General features: G+C 39.9%; 1 protein-coding gene across 4 annotated transcripts in view; it reads right to left on the minus strand.

Moving 5' to 3' along the window:
* Positions 1-22796, minus strand: part of CRMP (Collapsin Response Mediator Protein) — a 331728-nt gene that overhangs the window by 94194 nt on the left and 214738 nt on the right. The gene's annotated exons all lie outside the window — the stretch shown is intronic.

Here is a 22796-nt window from a genome sequence, read left to right on the forward strand (position 1 = left end):
ACTTTTAATTATTTAGTTTTAGAAAAAATTATATAATAGTGACTACGAAATCTTTTAATTTTAAATCACATTCGAATCTTTTATAAAATAGGATAAACTAGCATTGGAAATATTTTCTTTATAAAATGAGCTTCTTAATAAATAAAAATAATTCTTAAATTGGATTAAAATTTAAATATAATATCCTTATATTTTTTTATCATTCTGATATTTCTATCCTATTATAATAATATTTTCTAAAGTGTTCTGTACATCTCAAATTTCAGCGGTTTAGTATTTCCTGAGTAGGAATGTCTTCAATCAAACTTCTGGAAGCTACTGCCCATCTGAACATTCCCGATTATACATAAATGCCTGCATCTTTTAGCATTGATTTGATCGAACTGGTTATCAGGGTTTTTGGAGCTGCCTTTATTGGATCTGTCATCGTTATAAATAATTCTTCTAGATTCAAACCGATTCTTTTTTCTTCTGATTTCTTTAGCATCATCCTAATCCAGGTTATTGGATATAAGCAAATGTTATGGTATTTTATCTGCCACCATCCCGATTGTCGAAAATTGACTTTATCTGTTTTTGAGCCAAATACTAGCCATATAATAATTTCATCCCCTAAATTTACTAGGTACTCCTTAAATATAATCAACAGTGTGAGATAATGAATATGACGTCCTAAGGTCAATAAAAGTAGTGCTGCGGTTCTTCTGAAAACTTCAAAGAAATATAAGTTGTCCGTCTTGTTCATTAACCAGTTCATCACAAATAGTACATCCTAAATAGATGATATGGTCTCCTTAGGTCTTGCCACTGATATCGCTTTTAGAATTTGCCATACTAAGAACTATGAGGATATCTTTTCTGATGGTTCACCTGCACAGAATGATGCAATAGTCGATTTATGCACTAGAATCGTGTAATATGCTAGCCCCTTTATTAGAAATAGGTCTACCAAAAATCTCGCTAAGTCCTGGACTTTTGGTAACTTTGTATCTATGCCTAGTTCCTGGCAACATCGAATCCATTTCTTTAGAGGTTCTATGAATATCAGGGTTGATTGTCGCCAGCTTTTCGTTATTAAAGTTTTTTCCTCTGAAGTCCAATTTGCGATTACTTCATTTAACCTCCAACTTTCGATACCTGCAATGCCAATTGCACAACACTTGTGTCAGGGGTTTGTTGGTTATTATATCCTCCAATGCATTGGCTAAGTTCTGTAAGTCTATTGGAGGTTCCAGGCTTCGGCTGGCTAGGTCGGTCATCCAAAATAGCTTTGCCCAACTGGGTGCCACTATTAGGAATTGCCCTTGAAACTTGCTCATGTATGCAAGTACTCTTAGAATTAGGTTTGGTGAAGGAAAAATCTAAACCAGTTGGTGGTTCCATTGCTGACTGAATACATCTATGAAGTGAGCGTACCGATTTTCGCAATTCCTCGATAGGTAAATTGTGATTACAACTTAGTTTAAGAAGCAAAAAGGTTTATTTGTGTTATGCCCCATCTTTGAAATATTTCATTTGTGACCTAGGAAGCAAGTGCCACTCCGGCAGAGTTTCTTCGCGAAATAATCTGTCGCCAATGCCGTTGTACCTCCCTAAGAGGTAAAAGGCTGACAGGGATATGTTAAGATTGTCGATCATTTTCATCAGTTTGTACGTCAGTTCGTATAATCCGAGAGACTTCATTCCTCCTTCCTTTAAGATTTATGCAACCAATGTTCTATTGTCCGTTTGCAAAAGGACCTGTTCTTCTTTCAGATTGTGAGCTTTGTAACGAAGTTCCCCGTTACGTATGCAAGATACCGAATAAAAAGTATGAAAGCTACCGAACAGTGGATATTATTAATCCCTACGTTACCGACTCGTGAGATAGGCTCACGAGTGGATTATAGCTAACGTCAAGGATAGACCCCGTTGACAGGCAGAGGCCCGGATGAAAAGACCGGCGCTCCAGTAAACGATGTCCAGGTTGTCCTGAGAAGTAAGGCAGGGCCATGCCGAACAACCCAGGCAACCTGAGATAAGGAGAAGCGGCCTCGGGGAGTTCTAAAGGAATGACAGTGTCTATAAGTCCCCACGAGGAGGGGAAATAGAACATCGAGTCTGGCTTGAACGCTGGTTACGCGCGTCAAGCAGGCTGCGCGAATGTCGTGCGCAGACTGCCATAGCAGGGCAGTCGGAACGCGACCATGGGACTGTGCTGATGTGTCCGTGCGTGCTGGTGAGCGCGTGACGCGACACTCAGACAGCCATGGGTCGGTTCGCGTACGTGAGGCGTGTGCTATAGGCCAGCCTGCACGTACGTCACGACTGGATACCGGCCAATGCATAGTGGGTTGTGCAGGGGCGTAGTTAGCCCGTTGGAATGTGTCCCGGTGCCCTCCGTAATCCCATAGGCTTGCGCTATGGCTGGACGGGCTGCGAACAGTGCCTCCGTGATGGTCCACTCCTGGCAGTCTCTATGCTTGGCAAATGATACCGCATGTTCCCCCACTCCTCACCACCACCTGGGTGTGGGTGGTGAGGGATGGATGTATGCCCCTCAGCAGGTAGGTCTGCGAGGCTTGGACTTCCGTAAGGAACCCTCCCCTCTCTCCACGACCTAGCATACTGAGCGACCCTGGCTACCGCTACCGTCCATGTGCATGGCCGCAGGGCTGTATAAGATGCATAGAGAATGGGGTCGAAGGACCCAATTGATAACGTAGGGTTGTTGGCCTACCAACTGACCAACTGGCGCCCTGATACCGATGAATAAGGACGGGCGAAGGTAATGGGAAAACCCGTAGTGTGAGTGGCCCCTCGCACTGACGGGAATAACCTTACAGCTTGTCTGCTTCTTGTCTCGTGTACTGCAAGCAGCTACTTTTTGTTCGTGTCCCATTGTTTTGGTTGCTTTGCCCACATTCCTGCCATGAACGGTACGTTTAACTGAGCTCCCCAACCCCTACCAATCCATCGGTCATTAGGAAGTGTATTATTTAAAGAATGTAATTTCAGGATTTAATGGAGGAGATCAGGGCCATGAAAATAGTTTTCAATGATCGACTGCAGACAGTTGAATCAGAGCCTGTAGCCAGGGATTTTCCTTGGGCTACAAGATCCACAGGAGATAAAACTCCGTATCAGGATTCTTATTGAGCAAATTTTCCTACAAGGAAAGATTGTAGCAATAGGCTCCTTGGAGATTAGTGGTAGATGGCGGAGTAATTTTGGATTGGCTGTAAGAGAGTAGTAGGGGTAATCAATAGACTATATAAGGAGCGCTCCTAATCTTAAGTGTCACATAATGTAAAACTAATTGTAATCACGAGGTTGAATAATGTGTATTTTGTAAAGTACTATTTAGTATATTCATTTGGAACAAAGTGGGAAATATATTTTTTATGGAGGCGTGTACTTGAGATTATAGTACTGGTCCACAATTTCGGTTTTTGTTCTATTTTGAGGCCTAGCTGTTTTTTCTTGGTCATCCTTCTTATTTGAAACCCTTTAAAAACGTTTATAGGGAACGCCAATGCGTAATCTTCCTCTGTGATTGACAAAACTGGCAAAATTTAGATGACCCAGTAGGCACTGTGTTTCTCTGAGTGAGCAATAATTTCTCTTCTTTATTAGTTGAGTTAATTGTATGACTCTTTCTACTTTTGTCATGAGGAGTTTATCCAATTTTCATGTATATTCCATACAGTATCTAAGCAGTCTAGCTCCCTGTATGGTACTGGGATACATGTTTCGTTATTTTTCTACCAGCCCAAGGACTGTAGACGATCTATTGCTTCTATGTATTGACTGTCTAATCTGGTTCTGCTATGGGATGCCAGCAAGAACTGATCGGGATAGATGATTATCCTCATTTTCTTCGAACGAAGGATCGAGTGATTCAATTTGTTAAAGCCGCGAAGGTTTGGGGGCGGCTGAGAGGCCAAAGGGTAGACTTTTCATTAAGAAAAAGCTCCCTGTTATTTATCAGACAAAGGAAACAGCGATGAGCGTTTGCAATTGGTACGTGGAAATAGGCTTGCAACAGATTGATTCTGACTATTCACTCTCTTGGTTGCAGATAATCTGGAGATCTGAAATGGGAAGTCAGGCGGATCTGCCTCGCTTTTACGTGTGAGGCACGAAGGTTGAAAATGCGTATCAAATCTCCGTTGCTCTTTTTGAACGTGAACATTCTGGATATAAAACTCGGTCCTGGGTTTTTGATTTATTTCAGCATTACCTTTTCCGTTAATAAGTCAATTTCCTTCGATATCTCTTTGAAATTTTTCTTGGTAAACCTGAAATTCCTCCCACCTAAAAGCTACTTTAGTTTAGTTACAAATGGTATCCGGAGACCTGTAATAATTTTTATAATTGCGGTCGGTGCGTTTAACCCTTTCCACCTCTCCTGGAACTTGTAGAGTTGGAATAGAGAAGATAGGATGGGGCTCTATGACCGCGGGGTGAGGGAAACGCGAAGTGCGGGGGGTAATCCGAATACAGCCTCTTGTCGAGCGATATCTTTATAGTTGTTTTATATAAAGTTACATTTGATAACATTGTTCTTTTTCTTTATCAAAGGAAAAACTATGTCCCTTAAATTACACACTCTTAGAGTGGAGGTGCTTACGTGTACCCCCCCCCCCCCCCGACGTTAAACTCCTGGAGCTGGGAGTAGCAGCGTGACCCTCCCTCTCTCACGTCAAATTCCTAGAGAAAAAACGTCACGGATCGCTATTACCATCTACGATACGCTGCATAGTTTGCGGTCCGTCGAATTGCGGTAAGACAAACGTGCTGCTGAGCCTCATAGAGAGTCCGCGCGGTGTGAGATTCGAAAACCTGTACGTCTACTCGAAATCGCTGCAGCAACCGAAGTATCGATATCTGGAACAGCTTCTACAGGACACGGAGGAAATTGGTTACTTTCAATTTTCAAACAATTGCGAGGTTATGAACATCGCGGATGCAAAGCCGAATTCCATTTTCATATTCGACGATGTGGTCAACGACAAGCAGGACAATATAAGGGACTACTTTTGCATAGGTAGACATTCCAACATCGATAGCTTCTATCTCTGTCAGACTTATGCGAAAATCCCAAAGCATCTGATACGAGATAATGCAAACTTGCAAATAATATTTAAGCAGGATGGAACTAATCTGAAGCATATTTTCAACGATCACGTCAACAGTGATATGTCGTATGAGAAATTTCTCGCATTGTGTTCGACCTGTTGGAGTCGCGATTACGGTTTCTTAGTAATAGACAAGGATAGCTCTCTGAAGAACGGTCGATATCGCAAAGGTTTCAACGAGTACGCCACTATCGAGTGAACGACCTTGAGTGTCAGTTTCGATCGATGAACAGGTTGGTCGGTCGGACCTGTTAAGAAACCGCGTCAGTTTGATCGGTTGATAATCGAGTGTCAGTTTGAACAGGTCGGTTGGATCTGTTAAAAACCGTGTCAGTTAGATCGGTTTATAACTGTTTTTAAACAAAACCCCCCTCCAAAACAGCATCGCGATGGATGAAAAATCGCTTCTGAAGAGGATCGCCAAGACGAGCGAGGTCATTCGCGACAAGCATCGTGCCTTGAAATCGAAGAAGCCGATAATGGAGAGCAGTTTGAACGAGACATTCAAGCCGATAGTCGATCCATTGAAGAAACTCGTTTCGCAAACGGAGGATAGTGATAACATAAATAATAATTCGTTTATCAAATACAACGATAAATTGAGGAGGGGAGTCTACTTCACATCGACACCGCATCGAGTTGCTAAAAGAGCGAAGAATCTTAGTAGTAGTGATGAAACTATTATGAATCCGTCGGATTTCATGACTGACGACGAGTCTTCTATAACCGATCAATCGTCGCCCGATTAAAAAAAAAGTTTGCTAGATAAATTAAATATTGATGAAAACAAGGAACCAGGCTTGTTACAATATGCCTTTCAACATAATCGAATACATCCAATCCCTGGCAAGTATATTAAATTACTTCTGATCGATAGGGAAAACTTGATTGATCGTGCTTTTGGACCTCGTTATGAAAAAGAACAACTGACGCTTGGTAGATGTAAATTTGATATTAGTCATGAAGGAGATATTATTCTCGATAAGACGCTATACACCGGTACAGTAGGTAATTATGAACTAGTTTTCATGAGAGAACCCAATCGAGCTATTATAAAACCCGACGATTTGGAACAATACAAGAGTATTCTCAATCAAACTAAGGCACATAAACTGTTAAACGATAGTCTAAAACAAACAAAGGGTAATAAAGGTGTAAAATATACAGAAATTATGAAACCATTGCTATTGGGAAAACCAATGTTACCACCTGATCGGTTACCATCAACATCAAGCGCAAGTAAAACGTCAGGTGCAAGTAAACCGTCAACGTCAGGCGCAAGTAAAGCGTCAACATCATCATCATAAAAAAAAGGGGGGTAAAGGTCTTATGCGTGTTACCGAGGGACCAATCAACTTCGTACATTGGAACGATCCTAATGAATTGATCGAACGTTTGAGACTTTTGATCGCATCGGTGGCTGCCGGTAATACGAGTCATCACAACGAGATACAGTCGATAATCGAGGAGTTGCGCGACGAGGATCTTATCGTATAAAGAAAGTTGCACGTTATATTTTTACCTCAGTATAATATCAACGTCTTTCGGTAGCACGAGGTAAAAAAAAAATTAAATGTCTGATTCCTGCTGTTATGAAATTTGCATTTGTTTAATATACATCGTAGACTGTATACTCTCGACATTACGAGCCAACAAAAAGAGGAATAATAACGAGGAACAAGAGACTGATTTTTGAAAAAAAAGTGACAGTAGTGCATTTATTTTGAAATGTCGATAAATAAATATGGAATTGGACTGGATGGTGAGAGTAGTAAACACTTTCACGTACCAAATTTAGAATATTTACTGCTTGAATTTAAACAATATTTGACAATGACATTGAATAAACATAATGAACTATTTGAGAAAAAGATGAACCAAATTTTGCAAACAATATGTGAAAAATTTGGTGAGAAATTGAGTAAGCAAGATTTGATACTTGAAACAGATGGAAGTATCAGTGGTAATTTCTAAGAATCGTCGAGCAGGACAAGAGTCTGTCTATTTTTTTGGAAAAATAAAAATGAGCAAAGAAAAGATACAGTTGGTGGAGGAGCTCCATGCACCGGCGAGGATTAATTTTCCACGCAGAAGAGTCATCGTGCGCGGCTTCGACGATCTCTGGCAGGCCGATGTTGTTGATATGCGCAATTACGTCGATGCGGGTCACCAGTACATTCTCACTGTAATCGATACCCTCTCGAAATACGCTTGTTCGGTGGCACTAAAGACCAAGAGCGGCAGAGAAGTGACGACGGCAATGACGAGAATGCTAAAGACCGTCAGATGTCCGAAAAATTTACAGACCGACAACGGCAGGGAGTTTTACAACAGTGACTTTCAGGCGTTGATGAAGAAACGCGGAATAAATCACTACTCGACTTACAGCGTGATAAAAGCGTCGATAGTCGAGCGCTGGAATCGTACGTTGAAGACGGAAATGTGGAAACGATTTACGCTGAACGGCAATTACAAGTGGCGCGCTATGCTGCAAGAGTTGGTGGATGCGTACAATGCGCGAAAGCATCGTACCACGGGAATGCGTCCCGTGGATGTGAAACCCGAGCATGCAGATAAGCTACTCAAGACAGTATACAGCAACATCAAGGTCGCAGGTCGTGCCAAGTTCAAAGTCGGCGATTTCGTACGAATTAGTAAATACAAGCAGATGTTCGCCAAAGGCTACACGCCAAATTGGACGACCGAAATATTCGAGGCGGCGAAAGTACAGAGGACCAATCCCGCTACGTATCTCCTCAAGGATTCCAGGGGTACGAAACTGTTGGGTGGATTTTACGAATACGAGCTTTCGAAAACTATCAATCCCGATGTGTATCTGGTGGAGAGAGTATTGAGCAGAAAGGGCGATAAAGTGTTTGTTAAGTGGCTGGGATTCGACAGGACGCACAATTCCTGGATAAATAAGAAAAATGTTTTATAAGAACTTTTATTAAGATGTATCATTAAACAAAATATATGTATTCTTAAAATAAAAAACAATAAAGCGAATAAATGAATTATTCTTTTAGACTATAATGTCCCCAGGGTAGAGTCGCTACGGTGCCGGGTGTAACGAAACGCTTTTCGTCGTATGGACTGAGGGCAACCTTTCTCTGACTGATCGAGAAAACTTGGTGCAGCTTCGATCGAATTAAATTTTGATTGCGAGACTATACGGTGAAACTATCCAAACAATCCTTGTAGTCGTCAAATGTTATATTTCTATCGATAACGTAACCTTTGACACCCTTGGCTTTTTTAACAATTCTCGTGCAGTCCTGCACCTTGAATGTATACATTTTTGCCCTCAGTCCTACGAACTCGGTCATGATACGACCATTGTTCTCATCCTTCATCAGAACAGGTATCTTTTTGATGACGCGTGGCATTCATACTGATTAACGTCAGGATAATCGCTGGTGTCGAATCGCGCGAGATCGCGTTTCATGTACGAGTAAACGTTGTCGCACTCGACACTGTATATCAGACTGTCCGTGTCGGTATACATTGCTCTACATTTACTGCCGAATGTAGGAAGCATATAATCATGGTGAAATTCATACAAGCAAATTTTTGAAATATCTAAAATACTCATTCCTACGTAAATGGGTTTATCAAATTTCGCGGACAATTTCGATAATTGAATCGCGACCAAATTCTCATTGAAAACCGCGAGATTATGAAAATTCGGTTTGGAAATCAGGGTTTCCGCCCCGTATCTTCCTTCCCACTTGCTTGCGAGCTTCACGTCAACTCTATTCCTCACGTTCTCCATTGTTTTACCGAAAACCGCTTTGTTCATCAACTTGAAGAGATTCTTCTCAAATTCGTTAGTGGACGCGGTGCGCAAACGCGTGTTCAGCTCGATGTAATCGCGTAGCCAGGTGGACTGCTGAAACTTTAAACCGCGATGTATACGCTTCATTACGAGTCCATTACGCATACATTGTTGCAGAGCGCGATAATGTATTACGTAACGCGTCTTATCGTTTAAAGTGGCCAGCAGCTTCTCCTGCCTCGCGCCTGGCGGTTTCTCGCGCACCATACAGAACGGTAGGTCCGCGTGTTTGTCGTGAAGCTCGCGCGGATACTCCAAATCGACCTCCAAAATATAACCCTCGGGATGATCCGAGGGTATAGCGGAGACATCGAGATTGGCAACGTCCTTGACCCATCGGAATCCATGGGTGGACAGCGGCTGATACATTGCCCACCCATACAGATTGTTTACGTCGTAATACATGAGATATTTAGACGGTTCCGCCGGATCGTAGTCCCGCATGTACCGATTGTTGGCCCTCTCGTAGCGATGGGAGCACTGACTCAAACCACCGCGTATACCGCGCTCTACGAACAGCAACATATCCACGTCCGTGAAAAGCTCCAGCCTGATTCCCGTATGCTTTAACATCGCGTCCCAGGTGAAGCCCGGAAGCGTATAATAATGGGCTGGATCCAAGTTATAATTTAGCATGCAACTATCGCGAAAATTTTCGAAAACGTCGGTCAACAATAGGACATCGGTCTTCAAGTACAAATCACTGTACTCTCCAAGTGTGCGCATCTGGAATTTGGTCCAGACCTCTACGGCATAATTGTATGTTTCCTCGCTGATATCGCTGTCGGTCAGTCTGTTGCGAATCGACTGGCGCGGTGGTAAAGCCGTCTCTTCCAATCGAGCCGCACTATCTGTATAGTCGTAAGGAAAAATACCTTTCCTCGTAAGCAAGTTAAACTGCTCGACGCTCAAGTCCGAAAATTGTGACCTCAAATTTGTCAGCTGAGATTCTGCCAAGTACGAACTCAATTTGTCCAGACTGGAGGCCATAAATTTGAACGAATTGATAAATCTCAGCCGAATATTATAATTTCGCAAATATTTGGTGGATGAAATGTATTTTTCCTTAGGTACAGGCAGCATATATACCGATCCCTCGTACAAATTAGCAATCGTCTCAAGAATAAAATGTGAATCATAGCCGGAAAAATTGTGGAAAATAACTGGAATCACATGCGAATCTTTAAAATTTAAATTACAATTATTGTGAGCCGGTCCTCTGTATCTGCCGGTTAGATGATCGTGATCGCGAATTCGAAGTTGATTCGGAAGAAACGGCTTTTTGCATATATGACAATTGAGGTCATTATAGTGACGCGATCGTTCGGTAAGACTAAGATTACGCATGGGTACGATAGTACCCAGTTTCTCGCTCGCGATGCGCGCAATCACTTCGAGCTCGCGTACGAACCATTCGATGCAATCGGCACCCCGATGAGCATCGTATCTCGAGAGTGACGCATCGCGAGCACTTTTTAAATAATAGGCTACACTTATAGGTTCATGCTTCTGATAAATATCACTATTGTTCGATTGTTCAACTTTCGATAAAATGCACTCGACATCCGCGTATACGACGAATGGCACTCGTTCCCTATTTTTGATGTTCTTGAAGGAAACCCAGCGATCCTCGGACTCTCTCGGTAGCATCAAGCGGAGATTATCGTTGAGCTGCGCGCAATCCTGCTCATGCGACTCCAGCCTCTCCACTGTGCAAAAGTAGTGGAGACATCTAAAAAAAAAAAAAATATAAAACATATGCAGTTATATTTGTATCATTATTAATACATACCGATCGCATATATAATGTGCAATTTTGTTCTTGGTGAATTGGCTTCGCACTAGTCTCGAAAGATTTCTTATGCACATAAAATGTGCAGCTCCCTGTTCATCGTTAACGAGATGAAGATTAGCATGCCTCGATCTCTTCTTCTTCGTCACCTGAAGAGGTATGATTTTTGCGTCGATATCTTGCTCCTCATTCTCCAAGGTAAAGATGTTAACCGACACGTCATTATCCGTCTCGAATTTCGGGATCTGTTTTAGCGTAGTCGGAAAGGTTATGCTACCGACGTCTAAAACAGTCCGAAAATGTGGATAAGAGGACGTGCGCTTTGGATTAGCCGTAGGTTTAGCCGGATAGAGTGCCGCCGTCACGGACCACGCGAAACATGCATTATCGCTGGTTTCTAAATTTATCAGAGCTTTCCTACTTGTGATAGCAGATGGCAGATTAATTCTACAACCCGCGTGCAACGGGTTAAAACGATTAATGTTAACTAGTAAATAATGAATTTTTTGTAAAGCCCATCCACTATCACTCTCTTGAAATTCACTTAATTTTTGCATAACAACGTCTAAAATATTTTTCCTATACCAGTCACTAAAATTATCAGTTTTATACAATGTTGCGTTAGTCGTACTAATGTTTTTTTCATCACTATTGTCCTTGGAGACGAATTGTCCGTTAAATACACAATTAACCTTAACACTATTTGCACTAACAAATACCTTATCTATACGCACACGCACTAATACTTCCGCGTCTACTAAAAAATCCTTCGGCTCTATATAATTACTATTAACTACCATACCACTGCATATTCGACTTCGAAACGCCGAATCAAGCTCCTCCCAGATAAGTCCTTGTACGTCATTGCTATAACCAGCACCTGATTTAATATGATTCAGTTCTCTCTGCGCTCGTAGCAATAGACACTTTATACACGCGATTTCAGCGAAATTCTTTTGACGCGTTCCAACGGGCAAAGCTCGATCCGCGTTGCTCAATCGTCGAATATGCTCGCGACATTTCAGTACCCACGCATCGTATTCATTCGCACTATTAATTGTAAAAAATTTTCTTCGCAATTCAGTAGACATTTTGTGTTTCTTAAAGAAAATTTTATGATTCTGTCATACGGTAGACAACAACAAAAAATTAATAATTGTGAATGCGTCTCTCGCGAAGAGTAACGCTCATATATATCGAATAGATAATGGAAGTAGGGGTATCTACACATGCCATTGTTTTGTCCGAGATGCAATCGATATTCTTAGATATACATTGTTATCAATTTTTTCACAGAATTAATTTATTTCTTTGATCATATACAGATTTCATATAGTAGACATTTTGCAGTGAACATATACCATAATGAGTCATACACTTGGGTAACGGTGGTTCGAAATTTTTGCTCCCTCTAAGACTGAACTTACCCCACTCACACTCCTTAACATTGTATATATTTTCTAAGTTGCAAATTTTTCTCAACCAATCATATTTCTCCCGTCCTTTCACGAAAATCCAATCCTCCTTCTCCTCCTCGTATGACGTTACATACTTTCTTATTACATCTTTATACTTGTAATAAGGTGAATGACCGTCGGTCCAATTAAATCCATGGCGATTAAAATAAAGGCAACTTTAAGCAAAAGATTATATACAAAACATTATATTTTTGTATCATGTTTGAAAAAATTCTTACTCATTCTGTTCTCTCTCGAGATCGCTCAACCAAGCTTCTTGAAATGGTGGTGAAAATACATTGTGATACAATTCATTATCACGCAACACCGCAAACTCTTTAACTATAAAACTTTTGACGGTCAATACAAAACCTTGAAAATCAACGAATGTCGGTGTCATTATCGTCAGTCGTTCGATGCAATACTGAACGATTTTTTTTTATCGCATTTAAGAAATTTCTTTTCCCCCTCCATCAGGGGAACAAATATGCTAAACGTATTAAAATTCAATGCTTTTCTTTTTAGAGGGGATAATTTCTAAGATTTTTTCCCATTGTGATTGTGACCTATAGGTTCATCACAGTATAATACAATGGGGAAAAAAAATATCTTTTTTGATTAAGAAAGAATGGACTCCTTATCAAATGTAACTTTATATTTTAAAGAAACGATAAAGTCTTTCTCTCGACGGAGATATTTCTTCGGAGGCTTCATTTCAGTTTTTTTTTTTGTCGAGTATAGCGCGAGCGCAACAATGCATAGAATAACTCACATAATGGATATAGGCTTCTTAGTTTATAAAAAAGAACTTAAATATAAACATATAGCTATAATTGATTTAAAAAGTAACCAAATTTCTTACGCATCTTTTCGTTTGCGTGACACTATAAAGAACCTTAGTGAGAAAGACAAAAAAACTGTGTGGTATTTGCTCAATATGGTGCATGGTATAAAATACAGTGATACGGGATTCGAGAAATAAGAGCAGGAGGATGTTGAAGATTTTATTAGAGATTGCTTAACCTGCGAGAATCCCGTAGTAGCCTACAAGGGAGGGAATATGGAAAAAAATATATTGAATAGGATGAATGTGGAAAATATAAATTTAGAAGTGTATGGTTGTCCTAAGTTTAAGGATTTAATTAAATTATATGATTTTGAAAAAACACCGTGTAATTTACACGTTCGAGAGACGAAATTGGACAATGAACGTATCCACTTTTCGTACGAGGAGGTGTCAGTTTTTGCCAAGTGGATAAAAGCAAAAATATGATTCTTTAAAAATCATCGGAAAAAAAAAAATGATTTAGAGAAATAAAGAGGAGAACACAAGTCCTCAAATCTTCATTCAATCTTATACCGTCGTCGGTGCTGCACACAGGAAAAAAAAATGAGCTGCGAAAAGTGTAAATTAATCATGATTCAAGAGGATATTGTTCCTCTTTCACCCACTCTTCCAAGAGAATTGACAGAGGAATACGTCAATCAAATTAACGATTTTTTCAATCGTTACTTCGAAGAGTATGAACGGAAACTGCATCATTATTTGCATAAAAACTGTAAGTATTTATTTTAAAATTTCTTTTTTACCTTTTCATAATATTTTTTTTTGATAAAGTAAAAGAGGAAGAAGAGGAACCACCACATTTCTATTTCTTTTACTATTAAATTTTTTATAGAATAGTTTAAAAAAAAAGAAAAACATGAGAAAAAAAAGTAGAGGTTAAATAAAAAATTTATTGAAAAAATATTATTGTAAATATTCCCCTTCCTATCTCATCAGGAGTAAACGGAAAGAAATCTAATACGTTTTGATTAAGAGATGTAACTCAATCTACAGTAGAGATAGATAAGGATTATTTGTACTGTTCATATTGAGAGCAATCTCGACCTCAGTAGTGTTTCTGACAGTAGACGAAATGGATTCAAACCAAAAGAAAAAAATCAGTTTGCCAGAAAAAAAATTAACATTAGAAGACATTAAACAATCAGGAAAGCCTGTAGCAATCGTAAAACCATTTAGGATTGTACAACAGCCAACACCGCAGTTAGTTGTACCAAATAGATGGAGATTATGCAGCAGCATCAACCAGTTCGTAGACCTTTAAATGCACCGTTGCAGCCTGATGCTGCTGATGCTGGTGCTGCTGATACCGATCATCAGCCTATACCACGTCTTGTACGCTGTGCAATATGCGGTCTACGTGAGCATAGGGGTCGTGATTGTATTTAACAGCCACCATCACCAATCGGTAAGAAAAGTTTAAACTCTTCTAACATTAAGTACTTCATGAAATTAAAATTTAAGACTAATAATAATAAATCATTTTCAATTTTTTAATAGCAGATTCTGCTGCTGCTGCTGCTGCTGCAGTTTAGGAGCAATATTATTATAATTATTATTATTAAAAATATATACATTTTAATTAAAAACTCCAACGATCGTTCAACTCGCAACCCCCCTCCCCCTGCTCTTCACCCTTGAAATCACGCGAAAAATGATAAAACGATATTATTAACGTTCGTCGTATCAGGATGCTAGTTAAAATATTGAGATCATCCAAAGTATGGACGAGGTAGTAGAAGATAGTAGTGAGATGGAAGAGGAGGATAATAACGTGTTGATAGCTATTGTGAGATGGCGAAAGCAAATACGTATTGATAGAAAAAATAATAATATGTATTGTTAATATATTTCGTATTGAGCTTACATCTCTTCCATTCTCAGTCTACCGAGTTTGCTTAACGTGATAGTTTCTACAAAAAAAAAATGGGTGTAATTAAATTGTACAGATTATTTACTGAACAAAATATTGATAACATTCTAAATATGGATGAATCAGTGGAGGAAGAAGAAGAAGTAGTAGATTTGGAAGGAGATTGGGGTGAAATGGAAGACGAGGATAACAACGTGTTGACCGCAATTGTGAGAATGTTGAGGAAGAAGCTTCAGCGGGAACAATCCCCATCAAATATCCAGTCCGATGGGGATAATGACGATGATGATTATCGTCTATCAGATTTTATTAGTGAAATGGAGTGGGAGGGTATTGATATGGAGCAAGAAATTTCTCCAGAAAATATAATACGGTTCGACGAGGATGCTGACGTTCTCCATCTACTGTCTGATTCATTTACGGAGACCACCCACAATCGGTAAGAATCGATGAAAAAAAAATTTTTTTTTGACATCAAGTGCTTGGATAAGTAGTATAATAATAATAAATATTTTTCCTTCCTTTTTTCTCGTAGATGATACCGCTCCTGCTGCTACTGTCACTACCATCTGCCGCTATTTACTTAGAATAACCAATCAAAAATGGTGTCAACATTTTTTTCCCAGTATTTATTTGTTGTATAAATAAAACATTCAAAATAAAAAATTATACTTCCTTTTTTTTCAACCTTACAAATTAGAATTTGCTTTTAGAGGTAAAAAAAATTTACGAGGATGCTAGTAGGTCTCTATTGACATTGTCTTTAACTGCGTTCCACTTCTCGGAAAGAAAGCTAATACGTTTTGATTAAGAGAAGACTAATATGTATTGATAAAGAGGAAAGAAAGGCATCAGATTAACTAAAAAATACGTGCGTAATCGGTCAGTTCATATTTCATTGGAAGATCGTTTTGCATCTGAGCGACTAGTGACGAAAAATCTTGAGATCATTTTAACGCTAGCAACGGTAGTGAAAAGAACAATGTTGTATGATATACCGAAGAAGCAAGACGATGATTTGTGGGAGAATGCGGAGGTGGTGCAAGACATTGAGGATGATCCAGATTTTGCCGCTTTAGTTGAGCAACTTATGGATATAACGAATGAAATGGAAGAACAAATGGAGGAAGAAGAGAAAGATAACGAACGAGAGGAAGGAGATGAAGAGGCGTCGGAACCCTAAAAATCGCGTTGTGATTTTTGTAAGTATACTTGCTTTGTTAAAAAAAAAAAATAGAGCTATTACTATGTGAAAAAGAAAAGTAACAACATGATTTCAATTATGTCTGAATTGCGAAATATTGGCTACGCAATCGGAGACTTTCGTCACGGGAACACAAGCTGCGCAAATGAAGCCTGAGGTAGACCTTACTTCGACGAGGCGAAGTGGACCATTTTGATTCTAGATGGAAGAACGAATCAAAATGGTACGATTAGCAGCAACGAGAATAACAACACGCAGAGCCCAGCTATCTCGCTGCAGATTGTTAGAAAAACAAAACAAAAAAAAAATATTTAAAAAAATGAAGATTGTGAAAAATATGTATTTTAAATAATAAAGTGGGTTTTTTATGCCGCAAGGCTTTTTCCCAAAATCTACGTGAATTTATATAATTAACCGTTCCCTCAATTCCTTTCATAAATAAAAAAAAAATTAATTTTAAAATATGTGTTCTCTCTCTCTCTTATATCTCTCGCGTAGAGGGCTGGGACGTTTGGGTGGGGGGGGGGGGATCGAGAGGATGTCACGTGCTTAATTTTCCCCACCACCAGGGCAGTCACGTGCTTAAAATATCCCCCACCACCAGGGGTGTCACGTGCCTAATTTTCCCTCACCACCAGGGGGGTCACGTGCTTAATTTTCCCCCACCACCCTGGAGTGGGGGCATTTCCCCCCTACCTCCCCTCCCCCCGCGGAACCCCGACCCCCTCGCCACCCGGTCATAGAATCCTTACAGCCACACTACTAGCATTTATATTTTAAATTTGTTAATATTATATTTTTTTTTATAGCTAGACAATGTCCTTTGTGCCAGAAACAAAGAACGATAAATCAACAGAGGTTGATTTTGAATGTCTATGTACGGAGAAACGAAGAATTACCCCCTTGGTAAGAGTCACAACGTTCAGATCATCGGCAGCTACATCTGCTCCAATCCGACCAGCACCCTCAAGGCGCATTGTTCGTCAAGAAACACACAGATCATCAGCAGCCTCATATGCTCCAACAGTACCAACTCCTACAAGGATCCTTGATCACCAACACACCAACACACACACACACACACACACACTCATTCTAGCTCAAGAAATATTGTGGATGATAGAGCTATGATACAAGAACTAATTGCCGAACGTGAAGCAGCTCTAACCTTGCTAGGCCCTATAAGGATGACAATTTATCGATGTGAAATGGAAGAGCCTATCTTCATGGTATTTGCTATGATTGCAGAATTCGGGGTCATAAATACCTCGAGTGTCCCTAACCTCAGCCAGGGTTCACCTGAGCTAGAATGAGTGGAATGTTCATGAAGTAGGGTGATAGTTGTTTTTTTGGTGTAAGGAAAAAACTAGAATGACTGTGAATGATGTTACGTTAAGCGCTACGACGGCAAAGTAGCATGGCTCAAATGGCCTACTGTTGTAATTAGGTCAGGAGAGACACTGCTAAATTGCTTTGACAGCGACCACGGTACAATCGAATCGACGAACTTCAAGTGGCAAAAGATCGACAAGGTCAGTGGGATTCGTGGTATTCAAAAATAGAAGAGAAATGCCCCTTCGTTAGAGCCTTGATCTGTGCGACTAGCAAATGTATTTTAACTTTGTCTTACAGTTCAGATGGCGTCGTGGTTCGCAGTAGTCGTCATAAAAGATTGGCTGATTTCAGAAATTGCGGTAGTCGTCTTAAGATGTTGTTCGTTAAATTGTAGGTTGCTTTATTTCGAAGGTTCGCGTTGAGTTACAATTAATCTAATGCTTAAACTACCAGCACTTCATTGGCCGGGCAAAGGATAGCGTTGAGTTATCTGCTCCATTCAGGTACGTAATGTCCGGACGCGGCTCCCGGCAATGAGATACGCAGGATAACTAAAGACCACACGTTTGGGCCGGTCTATAAATGCGAATTTCGGGGAAAACGATGCAAGACCCCCTTGGTCTTGCAACATTTTCTAGCCTGCGTCTCATTAGGTCGGATTGTTGGTCGTCCGGACATTGACGCACTCAGCCGGGAATTCCGTGTGTCAGCATTGAGCAACGATCTTGAGCTTCGTGCTCCGCCGAGTCCCACTGTCGAAACAGCCAAATCAACGCATTCTGTCATATTTTCTTATTTCTAACTATTCTACTTATTGCTAAAATAAACTATACTAGGTTGTAGGAGTACAGGGGACCAGATCCTTACGTTATAATGAAGTGGGGTGATGGTTGTTTGGTATAAGAAAAAACTAGAATGACTATTAGTGTATTGGGTTGATTGGTGTAAGGAACCTTTACAAGAATACTATTATTTTGATCCCAGTACGTTAAAATCGATTTGCTGTGTATTTAATTAAACGCGTCGAAACGTTTTAAAAATATTTTTGACACTACGTGTATACTATGTGGATAGGAAATACGAGTGAATGGATATGCGTGTGTTGTTTGTGTAAGTTTGCTATAGTTTTTACAATCCTTGTATCGATATATCCAAAAATACAGAAAATACCAAAATACGTAAACTTTGTAAGAGACAATGCGCTGCTCAGGCCCCACTCGCTCTCTTGTATTCTTGTGTACAGGAGTAGAGTATGTCCTTTTTCATTGTGTTTTAATTAAGTTTGTAATTGTACAGTAGCCAAAGGCAGCATTCGTCGCTATACAGGGTGTAACAGCAATGATGTTTTTAATTTTAATCACATATTCTTGAGACTAAACTAAGTAGAAAAGTCCTATACTACGACATCCGTGAAAACATCATTGCTGAGATAAATCATTTTTAAACCGATGAATCAGGACTTTGATGCAACGGAAAAATTACTTTACTCTCACTTTCGTTGACAGTTTCACTTTAAAAAATAAAAGAAGTTTGTACTTCTTCGGCTTTCCGTATTGTCGTGCACGTATACATACACGCACACGCAACTACGCCAATTAATAATATTACCTCCTAATGTCTTACATTCCTGATCGTGGTGCTAATGAAATCTATATTTTGCCTATTTTTAAAAGGATCCTCGATAGCACCCATTTAGTTGAAAAGCCTAAAGAATAATACAGCGTTATTCGTAGATTAATTTTCAAGTCGTTTTATGTTTTCGGTATCGCGACATATGAACTGATTTAAGGTAGTCAAGAAATAAGTATTGTACGAGATCGGAAGAAGCAGAAAAGCTTAAGGACCGTCAGCGTCCGTCCTTATTATTTTTTTCTACCTTGCGTTCATGAGCTGTATTGAAGGATCGATATCGCGATTAGAGCAAACTATCGAATAGTTCCTCCCTACTTTTTTCCTTCGATTATTATAATTTCTGAGAAATAAGCATATCTACACATAGCCCTGAATGTTTACTTCCTACGATGTCTAAACAGCTTTTTTCGATAAAAGCTGTTTATCCGGTTCAAAACGGTACATTTCTATTACCTTGTTCAATTTACAATTAAGGGGACTTGAGAGCCCGAAATCGACCGTGTTGATGCTCGCTTTCTCTTCCCACTCTCTGCCCATCTCTCTCGCTCTGCAGCAGGCCAGCGTGCCTCGTGGGCACTGGCGCGTCGCGGTAGCGACACTAGTTCCGCGCTCGGCCACCAGGTGGCCAGCGCGAAGATCTCTCTTGCCACTAGAATTAGTATCGCGAAATTATATCCTTGGGCGTTATCAGCCTAAGGATCGCAGCCTTTAACCAGCTTGACCGCCGCTATACGCAGTAACAGCAGCAACGACGACAGCGCACGCCACCGCCCCTGGCCTATATCAACCTCTGACATACCTTTCGAGCCTCAACGGCTACCGCCTTCAACGGCAGCAGCGCCTCCACCGGCCAACCGCTTACGGCACCAGTGACTTTAGCAGGCCATCTTGCCTATTGTGGCAATTTTCGTTGAGATACTTGGTAAGTATCACCCAACCACCCACCGCCACCCTACGAGGGACTTCCCTCCTTTGGCAAACCCCTTTTCTCTATCCTCCCTTGCCTGCACTGCCACTTAGGGACTCGTCTAAGACAGTGCTCCTTCATTTGGGTCCAGGGCTCTAGAAGAGTCGGGTAGAGAGAGGGGTAGCATCTGACCGTAGTGTGGGGGTGACTCGGAACCCGCTTGGCTTAGGATGAGGATGGTCTAAAGGGTAAGGAGTCTTCTCCTTGCCCTATCACCTATTCCCCTTTCTGACTCTTCCGGGGTTTGGGAAATTGTTGGGAGACTTCTCCTTGTAATTTGTCCAGCACGGAAGATTGTCTAAGGATTATCCATTCCAGGGGTTTCAGGGAAACCTCTTCGAGGTAAATTCCCTAGAATCCTTGACGGGAGGAAATACCCTAGATTTAATTTGTTTAACTTTGCGCAGCACCTTCAAAGTGCAAAAATTATCATTTATAAATTGCGTGCGGTACTTTATGTGCATGTTTGTAAATATTTGGTATATTCATTTATTTATTGTCTAAATAAATTCATTCCTTGTCAAACGACAATTCCTTATGTTTCTTATTTCGGAACAAACCTTTCCTATTTTTTCAACAGACTCTCGGAGCAAGTATCGGCACATGATTCCGCACAAGTATTATATTAAAAAAGCTATTAGAAGAAATTATATTTTTTTCTGTTTTTGGAAATCTTACTGTTTTATCAGATAAAGGAGTTTGCTGCATCATTGGAAGAGCAAAATGACTCGAAAATTGGTTTTCAAGTAAAGCCATAGTCTTATCTCAAAATTTCGGCCAAGTGGAGAGCTTGAAGGATCCCTTTACGAATGAATAAGCCTTTTTTCATTTTATGAAGGGACAAGCCACAAAATTAAGAATAATTTTTTGTTAATGCTGTAGATTATTATTTATAGCCTTTGCACACTCTCAGATATGATATTTCAGATAAGTTAGTAAATACTTATACTTTTTTTATTTTCAGTTTATTACGATTTGTTTGGTGAATTGTAAAATATTTAACTTTGGTGACCATATCAACTTCTAGTTACTATAAACTAGAATCTGGTATAATAATTGGTTAGTTTTACTGGCAAGTCCATTTAGGCAGCCACTATGCAAAAAGGCAAAAACTATGGACAATCTACAGCATAAAGAAAAAATTATTCTTAATTTTGTGGATTATCCTTTCATAAAATCAAAAAAGGCTTATTTATTCATAAAGAGATCTTTCAATCTTTCCACTTAGGTCGAAATTTATAGAGAAGACTATGGCCTCACTTGAAAATCTATTTTCAAGTAATTTTGCTTTTCTAATGATGCTCACAGTAAACTGCTCTATCTGATAAAAAGGTAAGATTTTCAAAAACAGAAAAAATACGATTTCTTATAGTAGCAATTTTTAATATAATACTTATTTTTTGACTACCATAGACCAGTGCGAATGTTGTGTCACCGAAAAGATAAAACGACTTGAAAATTAATCTATAAATAACGTCGTATTATTCTCTAGATTTTTCAACAAATAGGTTCTGTCGAGGACCCTTTTAAAAATAGGCAGAAAATAAATTTCACTAGCACCAGGAACATGAATGTAAGATATTAGGAAGTAATATTAATAATCGGCGTAATTGCGTGCGCGTGTGTATGCATGTGCGACAATACGGAATGGAGAAGAAGTACAAAATTCTTTTGTTTTTTGAAGGAGAACTGTTACGTACTGGGTAGTCGTGGCCGCCTATCGGTCGAGTTTCGGCTGACTTGACACTACAGTCTGGGTCAGTAGAAACGCCGATTGAGCTTTGCGACTCACAGCATAATGAACTAAAATATTACACTCCGAGCGGTAAGAATGTAATGAATTGGCAAGATTCGGGGTGAATGATAGTATGTATGAACATACTTTGGAACAGCAGATTTGACACAAAACTATGTATTTTCAGGTATTACAATTATACTTACAGTAAACGCTAATTATGCTGAAGCAGCATTCGCAGGCTTATTAACTATTCGTCACAATTATTAGAGAGACTAGACTCTCTTATGGTTGTGGGTTACTCGCACTAGTTAACCATGTTCAATTCGTAATAGTTGTTGATATCCTTCAGAACGGTACGTGTTAGGCACGACTGAAAGATGCGCACTCGCGACGATTACTATACGACTTAGTTCGGATTGAATATTACTAGACTTAACTACCAGTACACGGCGACTGGGCAAAAGGTTTATTAGAATAAAGTGGAGTACTCTGCTCCCGTGGAACGAACACTAGAGTTACGACCTTGGAACGCGGATGATGCGGCAGCGGCTAAGCTTGCACAGAAGAAGACACAACTCGATGGTCGCGGAGCTTGCATATATGTAGGAGGCTTAATAGGTCATGTTTCGTCAGTAGCGCCATGATCTTTCGACACATGACGACCAAAAAGTCTCCACATCCACGGCCGACGCCCAAGGTTTGACGCATTTCCGGAAAAGAAGTCCGGGCGTCAGCAATGTGCAATACTACCGGTATTACACACGGACGCGTGCGATCTACTTTGTTTCGGCAAGGTGGCTGACCCCTACGTTATAAATCCAAGCCCTGATTCATCGATTTAAAACTGATTTATCTCAGCAATGATGCTTTTACGGATGTCATAGTATAGGACTTTTCTACTTAGTTTAGCCCCAAGAATGTGGTTAAAATTAAAAACATCATTGCTGTTACACCCTGTATATAAATCTAATTATATAACATATTATGTATTATAGA

Source organism: Prorops nasuta, unplaced genomic scaffold, assembly GCF_024137725.1.
Source record: "Prorops nasuta isolate Cenicafe-Biocafe unplaced genomic scaffold, Cenicafe_Pnas_1.2 PNAS00011, whole genome shotgun sequence".
Classification (NCBI taxonomy): Eukaryota; Metazoa; Arthropoda; class Insecta; order Hymenoptera; family Bethylidae; genus Prorops; species Prorops nasuta.